This window comes from Xyrauchen texanus, chromosome 24 (assembly GCF_025860055.1).
Source record: "Xyrauchen texanus isolate HMW12.3.18 chromosome 24, RBS_HiC_50CHRs, whole genome shotgun sequence".
Classification (NCBI taxonomy): domain Eukaryota; kingdom Metazoa; phylum Chordata; class Actinopteri; order Cypriniformes; family Catostomidae; genus Xyrauchen; species Xyrauchen texanus.
In genome coordinates this window covers 27,138,448-27,158,060 of record NC_068299.1, presented here as the reverse complement: position 1 = coordinate 27,158,060, position 19,613 = coordinate 27,138,448, and the positions used below count along the sequence as shown (strand labels likewise).

Here is a 19,613-nt window from a genome sequence, read left to right as displayed (position 1 = left end):
CCTAACAGGTTTTATTTACATATCCACATCTGAATATGATGCATATTTGTATATTTCCCTTAAACACAAGTTATGCCCTTAAGCTGGGCACAAAACTCTAAAACACAGCCAGAACTTACAGATATAATCACACATGCACATGGAGCACACACACAATGCCACACCTGTGGACCGTTTAAGGGGATATTTATGAGGTGAAGTCAGCCGTGACTGAGGTTTCTATTTACCCACTTTCCAACTCCCTTAATTGTCAAGTACATCTCTAGCCCCATCCCCCTCTACTGAGAAATACTATTCCTACAGAGGGCATCCATAAGTATACCACACTGTACTAATCTCAGAGTATGAAAACAATGAACACGCAATAAAACCGTCCGAAAAGACTTGCATAATTTGCACATATCTCCGTTCTGTCATACGGAGTAGAATTCATCAGCCAGTAGGGCTGGGCGATATGGCTTCAGAAATTATATCTCAAGATTTTTCAGCAAATTTACAATATTCAATATATATCATTATAATTCTGTTTTTGCTATGATTTTTTTTTTTCAATCAGAGGAACCATCATTTCATCTAAACATCCAATGTAGCCAAGTAGAATTAATATTTCAAAGGTTTCAAAGGTTAAATGTATACACCTTCACCTGGAGCTTTTATTATGAAACGGGAAGTGCAATGTTTGTTTGACATTTGAATTTCGCATCTTGTAAACCGCTGTCAAACTCTCCTTTACTCTTCCAAGTTTGTAGATTTGTATAATAACTTTATGTTTGGAATTACACGAATGCTTGAACCTGCAGTACTTCAAATACCGGTGAACTGCGCTAAAAACACAAGCCCCTGCCGCCACGCACGTGCACACTGATCAGCGTGTCGCCGATTCATTCTGAAGCACACACAGACCATTTTTATTTGTCTTTAAACGCAGCCTTTGGCAGTTAAATAATCACATATGATCATATTCCCATTTTTATGTTTTTTATTTTATTTTATTAATTATACAGCCCTGAATGATCGTGAAATTAGTCTACTGATGCACTCTATGACATTTAATGGCCAAATAAAAGGCTTGATTTTCACGATATTGTTTAATTTAATTTTGTCAGTAAAATCATCATGATTACATCATGGGTATTCAATGTATCGCCCAGCTCTATCAGCCAGACGTACTGACAAGAAAGCTTGTCTTGAATTTCTCTTCAGTGAGTGCACAAAAACACATGAGGCTGGGCCTTTTTAAAAAAAAAATTAAATGATAAAGGTGGTAAGGATTTGGATTGATTTACATTACTGAATTCATGATTCTATACTCTCTCAAAACTTTGAACAAAGCTTGAATTGTGAAAAAAAAAAAGTTAGGTTTGGATATATTATTAGTATTAGAAACAGTTCCTTCACTTGTAAAACTTAACAACTCTTAATCATTTAAGTTAAATTATCCATAGGACATTGAGTGGGACAAAAATCAGCCCAGCATAGGGCAATAGTGACACGAGAATAGAAATATTAATAATTCTTCCCAGCTGAAAAATACATAATCATGTTTGATACATATGCTTGTACACTGTCGCTGATTACATACATTTAAGTATCTTATTATTAAAGTTTTTAAAATAGTATTTTCACTTATTACATGTTTCTAAACTATTCTTTTCAAATAAATGTTTAAGCTTATCCAGTAAAATAAAGTTTTGCCATGGTATAAATTTACTAGTGAAATCAGAAGTTACATTTGGCATTATCAGGACGAACAAATATCAGCACCCTTAGCATTATTATATATTTTATTCAGTATTACATATTTAATATAGTACAATCATCTGTTAACGCAGTACAGATTCACTCTCGTGCTGAAAAGTCTCACCCCAGTGCACGCTGTTTTACATGTGCTAACATGATGAGAAACAATCTAAAACCCTTTAAACCGCACACTTTGACCTCTGAGACATCAGCGTGACATCACTGAAAGCTGCACAATTGATTACATTGAAACTGAAACTGCTGTATGATGTTGCATGAGTTTAATCAAAGTGATTGCACTTCCATTCTCCAATGCGATCGGTTTAATTGACGAAGATGCGCAAGCATGCTCGCTTGCTCAGTGAAGTTTAACAGAGACTCGCATGTAATAAGAACAAACAGTTTTGCGAAGTACGCGGCTGATTTTGAATTACAATTCATATTGATTACAGTATAAAACATAGAAAATAGCAGTAAGTGATGCGCTGGAGAGAAACAACTCTCGCGCATTAAACAGCACAAGCACTCTGTCAACGCACCTGAAGCAGCAACCGCTCCACATTAAACTGTATGCTTATTATGATCTTCTTTGGATTGTTGATAAAGCATCCTTGTGCTCTGGGTCCTGTTTTTCTGCTTCATTGTGTCTCTGCTAGATTCATAATGCAATACATTTTTCACTTGTCTGTGAAGTGAAGTCACTGAGGGAGCTTCACCGAGATTATTGCAAATATCCAACTAATTGATAATGAAATTCGTTATGGATGATTTCCATTAACTATAATTATCTATTTTATTGATTAGTTGTTGCAGCTCTACATTATATTCTGCAAGATGTATAAAAGCTGATTGTGTCAGTGCAGAAACAGCCTGTCTCTTGATAAAAATCTGATTTGACACCCCAATCAGCTGAGAATGGCAAGTAAAACGAGGGTTTTGTTCATGTTTTACAACAAGACAGAAATATAGTACTTTATAATAACAGAATAATTCTTTAAAGTTGAGAACATTCACCAAAGACTGAATGTTTATAGACATATCCGGTGGAACAGTCTAGCCAACAAAAGTCTAGAAAACAAAAATACTGCAAGAAAACATCATTCCTCTTCTGTCGCTCTCTCCACGTTGTGTCTGAGAAGCGACACTAGGGGTCTCTCTTGAGCGCTGATATATGCCTCTGATCTATGAAAAAAGGCCAATGAGAAGTTGGCAGACGGTATTTGCATACCCCGCCCCAGACATACGGGTATTTAAGCGGGCAAATACGGGAGTTCATTCAGAAAATTTCTTCGGAGCCGATGGTCGTGTATGCAGTCTGCTGCGAGTCACACACCAGTTCCTGTTTAATCCTCTGACGCTCTGCATGCTGTTGGATTCGACGGCGCATAACAGCGGCTTTCTCCTTCCTTGCACTGTTGCATTGTTGCCCCTGGGCACTTCGACAGCGCAGACAACTCGAAAGAGTTATTCTAAAAGATCAAAACACAGCGGCGTCGAACGTCCTTTTCAGGACGCTTCTTTTTAAAGAAGTTTTTTCTGCCCCTGTGTAGTTTCTGGATGCGGTTGATTTCTCCCCACCTCTGACGGTCATAAAAACTGCCTCGCGTACCTGGGTTGCGATCACACGCAGGCAACGTTTTTATGAATGGTCTATGTTTTCAATACGGGAACATAGCCATGACAGCATTGCGGTCGCAGCTTTTTCCTGTAGTGAGAGAAAGCCACTTCAGCCACCCCCCGTGCCTCGCCTCCTTCCTACGGGATTGGGGCATGCGTCGCGGGCGACGAAGACGATCTGGGGATAATGACGGGCTCCGTTTCGCCGGGTAAATCCCCTCGAAACCCCCCGCCTCCCCGGCACGCTTGCTCGTTTCCGTCCGAGCTCAGGATGAGCATTCTCTCCAATGCGTTATGTTTTCAGTGTGAACATAACAGCGTTGCGATCTCTGCTTTCTCTTCCACTTCAGCCGCCCCCGCGCCTCGCATCCTTCCTACGGGATGGGGGCAGGCGCCGCGCGCGATGAAGACGATTTGGGGAGAATAACGGGACGTTTCCGCCATGTAAATCCCCTCGAAACCTCCCACCTCCCCGGCACGCTTGCCTGCTTTCCCCAAGCTCGGAATGAGTGTGGTCCACTTAACGGCCTACCGTCTGGTCCCTCGAGCTCGCCGACATTGGATGACGACATCACCGCTGCGTCGGAGAGCGTCACAATGGCGGCAGACCCAGCCCTTTCGTTGCTGTGTCCGATACGTGTTTTGCATATCTATCTGGACCGGACGCAGAGCTCTAGACGTTTTGAGCAGCACTTTGTCTGCTTCGGGGGACAGCAGAAAGGGAACGCTGTCTCCAAACAGAGGCTCGCCCACTGGGTTGTCGATGCCATTTAATTGGCTTATCACACCCAGGCCGTGCCCCCCCCCTTGCGGGTTCAAGCGCACTCAACCAGAAATGTCGCGTCCTCGTGGGCACTGGCCAGGGGCACCTCCCTAGCAGACATCTGTAGAGCAGCAGGGTGGACAACACCTAACACTTTTGGTCAGGTGAATCGCTTGTGCCTAGCGCCCTTTCCCTCAGCCGAGGTAATAGTGCGCCTTTGTTCCCAGGAGACCCCATCTTTCGGATCTCTGGTTGATTCCTCCCTAGCCCTCATGGGTCCGCAGTTCAGCGGAAGAACTCGCCGACCCAAGCCAAAACGGGTACTCAATCTACCCTGTACTGGAATAGGTGCTCCACAGGTTAAGGCCTCCTGTTCGGACTCCCCCTGTGTGTAATTTCTGCAGTACTGTCCCCTCACGAGCAGACCCCCGTGTCTCCCTTAGGCAGTTCCAGCTGCCTCGGTCACTGTGCTGTAGCACCCCCCCCCCTCTACGAGGCTGAATCTACCACCGCGCCAACTTTCCCACATAGGTCCTAAACGGCCATGTGATGTATTCGCCACTTTTAACTCCCCTGCAGGGTAGGTGTGGTCTCCGCAGGGTCTTCTCCCCCTGAAAGAATAGGAAACTGGGTAAGACCCACTTCCCTTAATGCATGTAAGGGCCCCGGCCGTAATTGCTCTAAGCAAGAAATATAGAGAGAAAAGAGGCCCAGCCAGGCTTGGCCCATTCCCAGGTTGGCAAGCATCGCCTTGTTCCCCTCACTAGGGTAACCATAAGGATTCTGATGACTTTAATGGGGCATTGGAGAAGGGTACGTGCAGCCTGATACAGCTGGTCACGTTTGCACATAAGAATACCTGCCCGCTTCTGTCTCAGCAGTTCACGTACTCGGCTCAGTGCATGGCACGATTGAAGTGGAACCCCTAGTGTTGCTTCTCTGACATAATGTGGAGAGAGCGACAGAAGGGGAGCGTCTAGGTTACGTATGTAACCTCCGTTCCCAGATGGAGGGAACGAGACGTTGTGTCTTCCCCGCCACGTTGCTGAGCCGAGCCACTGTTGTGGCCGGACCATTTCCGGCTCCTCAGAAAAATCCTGAATGAACTCCCGTATTTGCCCCACTTAAATACCCGTATGTCCGGGGGCGGGGTGTGCAAATACCGTCTGCCAACTTCTCATTGGCCTTTTTTCATAGATCAGAGGCATATATCGGCGCTCAAGAGAGACCCTTAGTGTCGCTTCTCAGACACACCGTCTCGTTCCCTCCATCGGGGAACGGAGGTTGCATACGTAACCTAGACGTTATATATCAAGCCTATAACTATTTAAAAAAACATTTTTTATTACTGTATCATTGTTATACTTGCAGTTTTCTGACTAGTAATAATTAAGATAGTATATGGAAATTGACTATTTGTACTTTTAACATGAATTTGTCTCACTGCAGGACTATTTAAAATAATAGTTCATGCTCCACGCATTTGGAACTAAATGAGCAAGCAAGCAAGCAAGCAACTTTATTTATATAGCACATTTTTAAACAACAGACGTTGCCCCAAAGTGCTTTACAGAATAATAACATGAAAGTCATACAACAAAAAACAGACATACATTATTCAGAAGCTAAAGAAAATAGGTAAGTTTTTAAATAAGACTTAAAAGTTGTAATCGATGGAGCTGATCTCACATGGAATGGGAGACTATTCCAAAGTTTGGGACCTACCACGGAAAAAGCACGATCTCCTTTTGATTTTAAATTACAACAAGGTACCTTTAAAAGTCGTTGATCGGAGGACCTGAGAACTCTAAAAGGAGAGTAAGGAACTATAAGATCTCTGATGTACTGCGGGGCAAGGCCTGACAATGTCTTGTAAACAAACAAGAGAATTTTAAAATCAATCCTAAATTTGACCGGAAGCCAATGTAGGGATTGCAGTACCGAGTAATATGTTCTCTCTTCAGCACCTCGTTAAAAGCCTTGCCGCTGCATTCTGCACTAACTGTAGGCGGACAAGCAGAGTCTGGGGGAGACCGATATATAAAGAATTGCAGTAGTCAAGCTTAGATGTAATAAAAGAATGAACTACAATTTCTAAATCCTCACTAGATAAAAAAAAATGCTTTACTTTAGCAATTGATCTCAGGTTAAAAAAGCTTCCTTTGACAACAGCACCAATCTGTTTCTTAAAGTTAAGTGATGAGTCCATGATTACCCCTAAACGCTTTACATGATTCTCAGTCTTTAGGGATAAAGATCCCAAATGATCAGGAAAGCAAGATAAGACGGGAGAGCCTACAATCAAAACCTCAGTTTTACTCTCATTCAATTGGAGAAAGCTGCTGGATAGCCAGAGTTTAATGTCACTGTAACATTCCTGTACTTTGTCCAACGAACAGGTGTTATCTAGCCTCAAAGGAAAATAAAATTGGAGATCGTCTGCATAGCAATGATATGAAATGCTATACTTTCGAAAAACATTGCTTAAAGGAAGCATGTAGAGCGAAAACAGCAACGGTCCCAAAATCGACCCCTGAGGGACACCACAAACTAAAGGGGCCAATGTGGAAGAGAAGTCTCCCAGATTCACAGCAACTGTCCTGCCTTTTAAATATGAAGCAAACCACTGAAGAGCTATACTCTGCACACCAACCCAACACTCCAGACGACTGAGAAGAATTTCATGATCTATTGTATCGAAGGCAGCGCTCAGATCCAATAAAACCAAAACAACATGTGATCCAGAATCCAACAATAATATGATAATATAAAATGAGGGTGAGTAAAGGGGAATAAAAATGTTTTCCTAATAGATTCATATATTGTAAATATCATATATAGCATAGAAAAAAAGGTTTATGTCCATGTTATGTCAACTACCCTAAAACAACTTATGCCATGATTTTAAGGAGTTGTTTCTAACTGTTTAGGAGGTAGAAATTTGACACCAGCGAAAACAAGGTTGCGCACAGTATAAGTGAAGTCTGTGTTGCATCAAATTTTCACGCCACCAGAATTTTTTGTGGAACAGGTGCACAACAACACAACAACATACTGTATTCATAACCCTCACAGTTTTGTTTTCATTACAGTCAAATGTGGCTGCAGCAATTAATCAATAGAATCAATTATTATCAATAATGGAAATCATCAACAACAAATTTCATTATCGATTATTTAGATATATAGATATAAGCACGGAGAAGCTCTGGCACTTTACAGCCCAGTAGAAAATGTATTGCAGAGAGACTTGATGCTTCACGGCATCCACCGCGGCATCCACGCACCCAATCGGGAACAAACCACATTATAGCGACCACAAGGAGGTTACCCCGTGTGACTCTACCCTCCCTAGCCCCACCGAGGACAAACCACATTATAGCGACCTCAAGGAGGTTACCCCGTGTGACTCTACCCTCCCTAGCCCCACCGAGGATAAACCACATTATAGCGACCATGAAGAGGTTACCCCGTGTGACCCTTCCTAGCAACCGGGGCCAATTTGTTTGCTTAGGAGTCACTCAGCATGCTCTAGGATTCGAACTAGTGTAAATTATGACCTGTTAATAGTTAATAGAATATCAAAAGGAGGTAGATCATATTTCATATTTGTTCCTAAACTATGGAATAGTCTCCCTAACACTGTTCGAGATGCAGACACACTCCCTCAGTTTAAGTCTAGACTAAAGACTCATTTAGCCAGGCATACACCTAATTTATCCTTCAGCTCACAATTAGGCTGCTTTAGTTAGGTCTGCCGGAACCAGAAACAGCGATCATGAGCTATATAACTCTGCAATAAATTAAATGACATCTATGCTACTATAATTATATTTATTTCCCTGTCTCAACCTCGGTTGAGACCAGAACCAGAACCGGCTGGATCCAGCTCCATTCCTGCTTCATGTTGGACTCCACAGCTACGTGTCGTTGTGTGATGATAACTAATAGCAGCTGGTGCCAGCCAAACATCACTTCAGTCTATTATGATGGACTTCAGAGGATGAACTGATGCCAACTCCAACCATAAGACAGGGATACTTTATATGCCATTGCCTGAACCTTGGATTTAGGATAGACCTCACCAAAATTACCGGCCAGGTTGAACTGCGATGCACCTAACTGATCTAGCCTGCATCACCTCGGTCTAATGATGGACTACACTCTTGAAATGGAATACATAGACTATCAATTAATTGCCAACAAAAGCCTCCATCAGCCAACTAACAAGGACAATTGCATCTATGTGAACTTCTGCAGTTAATCTAGGATGGACTTCAAAGACATTTGTCATTAATCTTACAGTTCATACAAAATCTTTGTTTAAACACTGACCCTTAACACTTACTTAGATTAATCATTTTAAACCATGACTTGAACTATACATAAGTAATATTTACATTATATTAATGATGTTAGTCAGAGGGGAACTTGCCCCCACAGTGAGTCTGGTTTCTCCCAAAGTTATTTTGCTCCATTAACCAACATCTTATGGAGTTTTGTGTTCCTTGCCACAGTCACCTTCGGCTTGCTCACTGGGATATAAAATCAATGATTCATTTATTACTTATTTTTAAACACAGTTCACAATCGTTCTTATCAAGCTACACAATGATTCTAAGACATTATAGATATTACAGTTTTATCTTCTGTTAATGCATGATCTTCTGTAAAGTTGTTTTGAAACGATGTGTGTTGTGAAAGGCGCTATACAAATAAAAATGTAAATTAAACCAAAACATTACAACCTTTTATAATTTCTGTTTTTTTTTATTTATCATATTTGAATAAAATACAGGAAATAAAAGTATTTTTTTATCTGATAAATTGATTAATTGAAGAAATAATCGAAGATGAATCAATCAATCAATATAAATAAATATAAATATATAAATATCAATTATCAAATAATTATTAGTTGCAGCCTTATAGTCAACTAAAATATGCCGTCTTCTTTACATGAGATATGTGATAACAGTAAAAGCTCCAAGGTCACTGTATAAGGTCACACTCCCACATGAGAATAAGAATTCTCTGGCAGGAAACATGATGAGTGTAGTGACAAGTTAATGCAAGATTTCCACCTTGGTCTTATCAGCATCACACACCAGCATTTACAGCAATGGTTTAAGCCAGCAAACAGGTATTTCTTTAATGTTCTACCATAGCTGAGCTAACATAATTTAAAAGAAGCACAGGCTGGTGAGGCAGACGCAAAAACAACCCTCTCCCTCCCTGCCATTAAAAGTCAGTGACGACACAGTGGCTGTTTGGTATTCTGTGCGTGTTCTTGTCAGGACCGTCCTCAGAGACTAAACACCTTGAGCCCAGCCATGCCTACAGGCCCTCTGGAGGGGACCGCAATTGCTGTGCTATTTACCCTGGCTCTGACCTTTCACATGGTGCTTCAGTTCTGCTGCCTCCAGCTACAGGTCGGTTTGACCAACCTTTACCAACCCCTGGCATAAAGTCTGATCTGAAGATATTTCTCTAGCGCCATGTTATTGCGTGCTTATTTTCACCACAGATTTGGCTCTCACACTGACTGTTGATGCTCACAGGAAGTGAGCAGAACTGATAGAGGAAGTAGCGCTGAGGCTCTTTCAACCTCACTCGGGGCCAAGGACGGGTATGACTTCAGCCATTACACTTCCTCTTTAGGGGTTACTGTAGGTACAGAATGCTGGCTCATGCCTAGAGAACAGACCTGCTGTTGTCACACATCAAATCAAACAAAGGCATGGTACATTCAAATCCTGAAATGTGAAACGCAAGCAAATGCAATAAAGCCCAACTTACAAAAACATCACAATTCAGTCAAAACCAGACTGTTCACACTAGTCATGTTTCCATTCAAGTACCAAATGTAATTTATTTGCAAAATTGGAATTTCACAAAACAATTTGTGAATAAAGCAGTTTCCTTCTCATGTGTTTAAGAGAACAAAACTGTAATTTCTGTGGAAACTTCCCACAAAATATAAATGAAAATAGAAGTTGAAGCCACTCTTTTATTTAATGTAAATTAATTACTTTGTGTTTTTAGGGTGCTGAGACAAAACGCTAGTGTACAAGACAGTTCTGGGAGCTAATAGTAGCCAATAATTTTGATGTTAGGCTTTGTGTCCAGTATATCACAATAACCAAAGCAACAATTCAGATGCTATGCGATGATACTAATGATATTCTCTGAGCGAATTAGAGTATGTATTCACATGGCTCGTTGAGGCAGTCACATGACTTTTTGATGCACATCTACATTCCTATATAAAATGTATAGGAATATACTTGATAAAATGTGTTTCCATTGTAGATTATTTATCCATGTACCTGGATAAATACCCAAAATACCTGGCATAGGCTGGGGAGCTGTGGCAATACTCTCTAATATCTGATCATCATTACTAACAAAGGAAGTGTTGTCTTGGCAAACAGGAAGTACGACCTGGTAGAACAGGTCTTTACTCGTGTGAGTATGTGTGAATGTCAGTGTAATTTTGCTCTACAGCTCTTCAACGAAATATGTGGATCCGTTTTTGCATGTGCATTTAATACCATAACTAGAGTCTGCTGAACAACAGAGATAAGCTGATGTGTGAGTCACAGACAGAGGCTTAGTAACCAGCGATTCCTTCCCTTTACCACACACACATACACAAAGGCAATTTCAGGCTCTCTACGCCAGTGAGCAGTGAAAGGGGTGTCTTTTTAGACCTTAGTCTGGTTGTAAAAAAATACTTGGTGCAACAATGCCTACAACGGCCTCTGCATCTATACAGCTCCATTGTAAACATGAAGACCATGAAACATAATCAAAGATACTTCAGTATCTGTATTTCCCTATTTGTCTTTTATTTTTTTCTGTCTCTTTCACTTGGTTTTTCTCAGACAAGACAGAGCATGCTAGAAAAATACAGTCTGGATGGTCGAACTCTCTCTGGTGAATAATGTAAATTTGCAGATAAATGAGTGAGAAGATTAAACAACAGAGCAAGAGTGAGCTTGTTGTTGTGTGAAGATAATGTAGCTTGTGTAGTTTTGTCTGGTGTGAAAGCAGGAGTGTGTAGTAAAGCTGTCCTCTCTCTCCAACAGTTAAATGAGCTCATCGCAGAGGTGCTAGGTCACACAAAACAAGCGCTCAATCTCACAGCTTCCTTCACAACACCAGTCTTAATTCGATTGGTGAGTTTCGCAACCAGTTCTGCAACGATGGTGCAAACAGATCTTGAGGACTGATTACAACATATGCAAAACATTTCAAAATGTACATAGTTCACAGCTCAAGACTAACATTTGAGGGCAGTGGCACCGGTGTCACCAAGGTTGGTGGCACTAGCACCTCATTTGGTAGCACCGATGGAGGGTGGGGGTCTGTGGCCTATAAAATGAAAAATGTTAAGACAGAAACTAATATCAAAAGTGATATTATTATTATAATATTACAAAATTACCAATAATATGGCATATTTTGTTAAGATGCTCATTTGACAGAAAGGCATTGATTTTGAGTTGATATGTAGATGTAAATTTACTGGTATCAGCAACAGGAAGGTTATCTATAACATCTATATCTGCAATGGTTAGATGTAACATGATTTCTATAAAACAAACTAAAGTATTTTTGTCAAGAAAATAGTATACTCTAAACACTTTTAAAAACTATAAATACAAAATATAAACATTTAAAACAGCCATTGTTGTAAAAAAAAAAAAAAGGATTAAATTCTCTCACTCCCCTAATGTAGCATATTATAAATGTAATAGTGCTACAGTAGTAATATGATATTTATTATGGATATATTTGAGCCTAAAATACTATAGTTAATATAGTTAATGTTACTATAGTAAATTCATAATAATTTTTAAAGGTGGTGATATGTGAAAAGTTTGCTGCTTTCTGTACATGTCACAGTGTTTTTTCATCATAAATGCTGCTTAGAATGATGGCCATTTAACATGGTTTTAAACCAGTTTACTCACCAGGGGTCTTCATATAGGTTTGCACCACAGAATTCTGTGCCAAATTCAAATGGTTTCTGAGACTCACGTCCTGCTTCTCAATGGTTCTCGCAGTGCTGTAATGATCTACGCTGCAGGACTGAGATGCACATGCTCTAAATGCACATGCTCTGCGCTCAGCTGCTCTGTTCATTGATCTGGGTAGCGGATAGCACTGTATCATTCTGCTTTTGAAACGTTTGCTGTTTGATATTGTTTAAAAAAAGAACGGCAGTGCATAAATGGCGGGAGAAAGAGAGATATAGAGAGAGAGGGAGAGTCGGCCAACTCTGTAGTCGCACAAATATTCGCCAAAATGCGCAATCGCAGTCTGGAGCAATAATAATTTCTGTATGCTGACTGGTCAATGCAATGTTCAAACCATGATAAAATTCACAACAGTAACAAAAAAAAAAAACATGAAACACCTGTTCACATGTATTTTTATATTTTTTACATGTACTTTGTGATTACTCATACATTAATAAGCGCATTACAGAGCACTGTTTTCCAACTATAGTCTAACAGTTTTATTACTGTATGCTCCTGCAAAGTTTACGAAGTTCAGATTACTGTGATACATTTAAAGAAATTTGCAGTTTATAGTTATACATTTTAACCAAAAATGAAAATCACTATAATCTACCTTATGTTGAGTAAATGATAACAGAATTTTCCATTTTGGGTGAACTATTCATAACCTATTCATCATTGATATATTTGTTTCTCTTCTCTTTATGTTCATTAGTGGCCTTGAGGTTATAAAAAAGGGGGGAAAGTAGTAAGATCATGTTACTAGATGTATTTGTTTTTAAGTAAACCTATCTCTGGTCACCAATGTGAATATAAATTATATGTATTGCACTCTTTGTAGTAGAGGTGTGCATCTTCACTGGCCTCATGATTCGATTTGATTATGATTCAAAGGGTAATGATTCGATTATTAAACGATTCTCGATGCATCTTGTCCTTCAATTTCTTTATTTTTTCAGTTTCTTAAAAATGTCTTTTTTACTCTTTATTTTTTACCTTTCAGCTTTTTATTTAACAGCTGTTTTACGAGTCACATTACATAAACTGGCCTTTGTGAACATCCACAAGATTAAATAAATGGTTCTATAGTTTAAAAGAGAAGGCCTATCTCAGTTTTTCAGTTTCTATCCTTAGGACCTTATAAAAAAGTATTTAAATGAAAACATCACCAACATCTCCCGAAACGCTGCCTCGTCATTATTTTCTCCTGTGTTTTCCCCGTTGTGTGCAAATCAGTGCAATTATGGGCGGAAGCTCTTCTTTCTTGTTGTTTGTTGGCTTCTTATCTCGAATAAACTCTCCCGTTGCTATGTGTGTGGTTTTTGAAAGAATTTTGGGATCGTAGATTCACACGGGCACAAATGGTCATATGTTTGATACAGCTAGTCTGCAAACAGTCATGTTTGTGCACTTGACTTTAGTGTATGCACTTAACTCGCGTCTTTGTTTCCACATCTGTCATTGTGTAACCCGGACACACACACACAAGATGAGACAGTCACAAAGTCAAAAAACTGCTTTTATTGTTAACAATAAAAGCAGGCAAAAGTACAAATGGGCAAATCCAGTGAAGAGTTGTCGAGGGAAGCGTAGGGTCAAAAGCCGGGGAATCAAAGAGAGTAAAGGGGACAAATCCGGGAGAGTAGTCGAGGGGAGCGAGGGACAAAGCCGGGGTAAACAGGATCGAGAGGCGGGTAAACTAACAAAGGGAGTAGACAGGGGTACTAGGGGAACGAGGAGCTGGCAAGCTAAGGGGGTAATCAAGAGGAGTTCAAGAGGTGATCAAAACTAGACGAGACTAGCGGGGGCAAAGACACGGGAAACTAAATACAATAACCAACAACCGTGAGACGAAAGGGTAGTGATATATATAGGGGCAAGTGCAGGTGTAAACCATGACAGGTGATGAGACGAGTGCAGGTGAAACTAATGTGCAGGAGTGCAGATGACGCGAGTGCAGGTGGTCATAATGTTCTGGGGGATTGGAAACGCGTGAGAAACTCGAGGAAGGGAGATTGCCTACGAGCATGTGAGCGAGTAGGAGCAAAGTGGGCGTGAGGGCTCGAGCGAGCAAAAAGAGCGTGCGAGCTCGAGGGGGCGGAACGAGCGTGGGAGCTCGAGGGGGCGGAACGGGCGTGGAAGCTCGAGGGGGCGGAGTGAGGGAGCGGGGTTCGTGACACATTGGCGTGCACCATTGCTCTGCTGTGATTTAAACTGAACTCAGAATCGATTCTGATTCTTTTGAGAATCTATTCAGCATCGCTGAAATGATTTTTTTCCAACAGCTCTACTTTGTAGTATTCCAAGTTCATGTAAGTAGTAATGTGATCCCTTTCAAGTTACTTTTGGTGCAATAAACAGTCTAGCTTGTCTTCCGTTTATTGTTTAAACTAGATTAGGAATAGTATTTAAAGAACAGTGTAAATTCATGTTAATCTATTATAATTGTGAATCAAATTGAACTGAATCTCTCTGAATCTGTAAAAATCGCTTTTGAATCGAAAACCAGTGAACCGTGAATCGACAACCCAAGGACTCACATTCCTAATAATGTTTTAAAGAAACTTTGTGTACTTTTGTGTAGTTTTAGTAACATAATTAAATTAAATGAAAGTGCTTGTGAATGTACTATATTGTTAATATAGTGATGGCTGAAGGAGCTGCAGGAACTGCACTGTGCATCATGCAAGCCTAAAGAACACTCTTTAACCGTGACTATTTTTTTAACAGACCATCATATCTTATTGCTTAATGTTGTACTTTCTTAACTGCTTTATAAGGAAAACAATCAGTTTGTCATGATATTCTCACAGCACTCAATAGCTTTGTGTAGCATCACAAAATAAATCTAGTACTTGAGTCTGTTATGTCCAGCCATATGTCACCACATTCTAGCAGACCAAAACATTAATCCCTTCCCTGACAAATGGACAATGTGCATTATGATGCTGGTGGTTAAAACCAGGCCATATGTCCTGCAATATAAGAGCACATCAAACATGTGAATGTCCCTTTTACATAAGCCACTTATAGCTGTAATTTTACAAGAGAATCCATGAATACAGAAAGCATGTGGTCAGGTTTAGAGACGCTATGTGGGAATTCAGTTGCTGTTCTGTCAAAGACCTTAGGCTTTTAAGATTAATCCATACCTGTAAGGGCAGGGCTACATTTTTGACTAAGATATGAATTCAGCTATGTGAGAGATAAGGTCCGAGAGAAAGAAAGCTGTCTCTTGCAGCCTGTTATGGTATTTCTTTGGTCTAGCAGTTTGTAGTGATGGTTCTTTAGCACACTGAGACACTTCTACAACACAGACAGACAGAGAGACAGACGTATGAGACAGATTAAAGGTGCTCTCTGCTGCTTTTTAATGTCACTTAGAGCCCTGATCTACGAGACAGCCAGAGAGAGAGAGAGACTTAATATGCCTACAAGCTTTTTAGCACTCGAGTTTCCCACTGCTTAGAGAGGGAATTCCTTCTAATGATCACTAATGGCACACATACATACACACACATGCATGGTCCCACATACACATAGTCAAAGAGCACGTTCTTTTGGGAATAAGGCGAGAGTGTGGTGAGGAAGGGAGAAATACAGAGTGAGAGAGACAGAGTTGTCTGTGTGCATATAAGGATGCTTGGAGAGAAACAGCCAAACAGTTGGCAATACATTCTCTTCACAAATTAATCAAGTAAACCGGCAAAGAAATATTAATATGCATGATGTTGTGGAATACAAAAATAAACAATTTAATGCAAATGAGTATGTTGTGAATCTTCAGCACACAAACTCCTCTCTGCTGGAAGAACTCTCTTATTGCTGTATAGCATAGTCAGAATTTTGAATGGAATAAAATAACAGTTCACCAAAAAATGAAAATTCTCTTATCATGTTCTCACCCTCATGCCATCCCTGATGTAGATGTCTTTGTTTTCTTCTGCAGAACACAAATTAAGATTTTAGAAGAATTTTTCAGCTCTGTAGGTCCATATAATGCAAGTGAATGGTGGGCAAAACTTTGAGACTCCATAAGTAATCCATAAGACTGCAGTGGTTAAATCAGGATATTCTGAAGCAATATAATTGATCAGTTTCTCTGGTTGAGAAACTGATCAATATTGAAGTCCTTTTTTACTAAAATCGACACTTTCACCAGCCCCGACCAGTAGGCAGTGATATGGATAAAGAACATTAAACGCAAAATGTTTTTTTTTTATTATAATATGGATATGAAAGTGGAGAATTATAAAAAAAAGTTTTATGTTTCTCACCCACACCTATCAAATCGCTTCTGAAGATGGATTTATCTTCATTGTTTTGTGAGAAAGAAAGTCATACACATCTGGGATGTCATGAGGGTGAGTAAATGATGAGAGAATTTTTGTTTTTGGGTGATCCATTCCTTTAAATTTGAAATTTCAAGTAATTGATTACTCATTTTTTGATGTGTTACTTGACTACAAAATTACTCAAAAAGCCCATTCCAACTAATAACTGGATGATTGTTGATATGCTGTTCCTACTAAGGAAAATAAGTAGTCTTGGTGTGAGTCAGAAAGTGTGCTTACATTTAATTTAACATCCTAATACTGGCATCTTAGCTGGAACCATAAAAGTACCCTACCTAGAGTTGTTAGCACAGCCAGTAAAATTATTAGCAAATCACAGAGACAGTTAGGTGGGATGTACATCATTAAAAGTAAAAAAAGGTCAGGAGAATTTTAAAAGATATTACTCACCCTTTGTAAAAACCTGTTTGGTTTGTTGCCCTCTGAGATGCTATGTAATGCTGATGGCAAATAAATATCTATAAAAGGCCATTTTAACCTACTGTCTAATGTTTGTTGTAAATGATGAAGGTGTAGTCAAAGACAAATTTCAACTATGTTGACAATAAAGCTGTATTGTATTGTATGACAATGTGTAGTTAAATATAAAAAATAAATATTTTTGTTGTAATTAGAGGTATTTATAAAAAGAATGAAACAAATATCTTAATTCAAATGTCTGTGTAATGACACCTTTTGCAAGAATCTGCTGTGCTAAAACATTAAATCCTCTCATCATTCTGTAAAAGTTTAAAATAATTATTGATGGAACTGGAATCGTTAAGAGGAATCCGAATAAAAACAGCACATGTCTGAAGTTGCGCAACACCAGCCAGTACGAATGGAACTGTCAACTTATGCCAGCTTTTGCCATTATTGTGTGCAATACACATCAGACACTCAGTGAACTGACTGTACAGTCTGTGGCCATGAGACAAGGCTAAATGGAACAGAAGATTACAGAACATTTCACACTCAGTGCAAGGTGAAAATCAGTGTATAATGTTATTTACATGTTTAGATTAAACAACCTTTCATGGAAATTTGCAGGGAAATCTTGCTGGTGCTTCTGCTCAGCTGATCCGTCCGTCTCACCTCATTCGCTCTGTGTGATTGGAGCAATCACAGGGTGACCCTGATAGTGATCTATGCATACTCTACACATCGCATGATGTTATAAAGACAGACGTGAGCCAGAATCCCCTCGCTTTCTTTCTTCGTCTCACTCTCTTTAGGCTGTAGGAGAAAATATGCAGAGCAGCGGTCGTGCAAAAGCAAACCATACCAGATAGTAACAGGAAAACCAACATTTCTAGATAATATTTTGAAGAACATAATTCTACACATCACATGATGTTATAAAGACAGACGTGAGCCAGGATCCCCACTCTTTCTTTCTTCATTTCACTCTCTTTAAGCTGTAGGAGAAAATACGCAGAGCAGCGGTCATGCAAAAGCAAACCATACCAGAAATACCAGGAAAACCAACATCTCTAGATAATATTTTGAATAGCACATCAAATTGTGCTCTCTTTTGCCCATTTATTCCATTTCAGCTCTAAAATGTCCTTGAGCATATAGGAAGGAGTACGAGAAAGATAGAGAGAGGAGTACAGGGGGATACAGAGCAAAAGGTGGACGGCAGGATACAGTGACTGCAGTGCTAACATGTTTCAACATGACAGCCGTCTTTAATCACATGGCAGTAATGGAACTCAGAGCTTAAATATGTTTGCATGGACACTATTGTTATGTACACCAAGGGAATACAGCTTCTCCTTCCCTCATCTCTTTCTCCTCTATATCTCTGCTTGTGTTGGCTGATCTGGTTTCGTCAGCGCTCTGCTGTGGGATTCCTGCTAATTGCTTGAACATTCCCTTCTTCCTCTATTAAAGCCAGGCCACTATTCCCCTCACAATCTACAGTACTGCCACAAGAGAAGAGAGAACCAGAGACAAAATACAAGTGAGATAGAAACAGAGAGAGAACGAAAAAGGAGACATCCATGTCCTTAGTGTCCATACAAGGAATATTAATTCTTTACCAAAACAGAAAGACTGTTTGATATTTAAAGGCAATGATGTTGCGGTACAGAAGCTGGCACCTACTTGATGCCAAAGACTTGGGGGATATTCACTAAGAATGAATAAAAAAAAATCACCGGTAAAAGCGCTGCAGTCTAAGCTGATTCAGCTTCTGATTCTCTAAAGGAATAAATCAGATCAACCAATGGAGCAAATATGGCCACAAAATCTGCTAAACTCAAATAGCATGTCGCAATTTCGATCTTGCTGGTTGGTCCTGAGCACTATATTTTGAAGGATGCAGCAGACCACCGCAAAACTCCATAACTGTGATCCAGACACCTGAATCATCTCTTCATCTCTGCCAAAAGTGCACTTAATTACACTGTGCAATCGGATTTATGACTGATTATTATACTCTTCTACATCATTTGTGTTATTACTGCCAAGATAAATCGAAAATGTGCACAAGCAGCTCTTTTTAATAAAATTCTGATAACGCCTGCTTTCCTAGAGCAGTAATAGTGCAATGCATATTGTGCCAGACAAAAAGCACAGAGTTTTGTCAATGAAGCACAATTTTTAATGAGCCTAAAGCCTAAAGTATACTTCGGTCAGAAGCAAGCACTGAGTGTCCGCGTACAGCACACGTGATGCAAATCTCGTCATAAGCAGATAGCTCGAGCACTGAACGTCTTTGAATGCGCAGAATGCGCATGTGCCTGGAATTATTTGCACAAATTAGTGGATCCACAAGGTGGCAAACACACATTTGAGCTGTAACGATCACTAAGAAACGCTAGAAGAAGATGTAATCGGCAGTAAACAACAGGAGACTAAGTTAAAAACAACAACAGTAGATATTCATGTCAAGAGACGAGTGTGAGGAGGTCAGGAGCTACCTGCACTTGTGTAATTTGTGTCTGAAGGAATATAAAATATATTTATGGGACTAAACAGTTTGGAAATAAGAAATAGTTTGGTGTCTTATAGTAGCCCGCATGCTCCAAACGCCTGTGAATGCGCACACAGTCATATGGAGTATACTTTGACAGGCTTGCGTTCAAATGTACGCAGATGCTGAGCTTTCACATCAAAATTTAA

General features: G+C 39.9%; 1 protein-coding gene across 5 annotated transcripts in view; it reads right to left on the bottom strand.

Annotated features, from left to right (window-relative positions):
- Positions 1-19,613, bottom strand: part of LOC127617714 (solute carrier family 4 member 11-like) — a 112,161-nt gene that overhangs the window by 67,750 nt on the left and 24,798 nt on the right. The window lies entirely within an intron of this gene.